The sequence below is a fragment of the Mercurialis annua genome, linkage group LG2 (genome assembly GCF_937616625.2).
Source record: "Mercurialis annua linkage group LG2, ddMerAnnu1.2, whole genome shotgun sequence".
Classification (NCBI taxonomy): domain Eukaryota; kingdom Viridiplantae; phylum Streptophyta; class Magnoliopsida; order Malpighiales; family Euphorbiaceae; genus Mercurialis; species Mercurialis annua.
This window is the reverse complement of record NC_065571.1, coordinates 21,526,201-21,527,153: the sequence shown is the minus strand read 5'-3', so window position 1 is coordinate 21,527,153 and position 953 is coordinate 21,526,201.

Genomic DNA, 953 nt, shown 5'->3' with positions numbered 1-953 from the left:
CCGGCAAGCAACTAATCCTGGTTCGCCTTTGGAGCACGAACAATAGACGGGTCTAGACAAATAAAATAATTATTAAAAACAGACCCTAACTCTAGAGAGTACTAGACACCATATAGGACTAGCACAAATTAACATGTCGGAATAAAACAAGCCAGAACACACAAAAATACCCAATAGGTAATAAACGTTCAATTAACACAAGTCTATTGAGTTCTCGCTTAAAATCCAATTTATAAATATTATTTAATAATCTTTAAATAATAATTAATTTCCAAATAGTGGTTAGCCGAGTTATCATTAACTACCAAGCTAACCTCACTTGTCGGGTGACCCAAGTCTAACCCGACTCAAAACGTTTATCAATATAAACCCGAGTTTATATTTATAAAATAATTCAATAAAATAATAATCCATTTTAAAAGCGGAACTCAATAACTTCAATTTCAAGTAACCCAAGTTACACCTCAAAAATCTAGCCATTTTAAGTTTATAAAGTTTAGGGACTAAACTGTACTTTAGCCAATTAGCGACTAAACTGTACTTTAGCCAATTTAATATTTGAAATCAAATTAATTACTTTTGTTTATAATTAAAACAAAATATAAAGTTACTAATCAAAAACTTACTTATATAAGTTATAAAAATGTTCAAGGGCTAAATTGTAATTTAGCCATTTTGATATTCAAAACCCAATATAATTACCCTAGTAATTATATTAACTTTAATTTTATAATTAAACTATCGTTTCCAATATATTACTTGTAAATCTTAACGAAATCCAATTAATAAAAAAACAAAAGTAAAACTAACTTTAAGTATCCATTGATTTAAGCAACAACATTTCGGTGACCATAACAAGTAATTAACCATCCTCTTTATTCAAAACAAACATAATCCCTGCCACACATGAATCTTCAACAATAACCCCATTTCAAAACCAAAACAATAGGCAC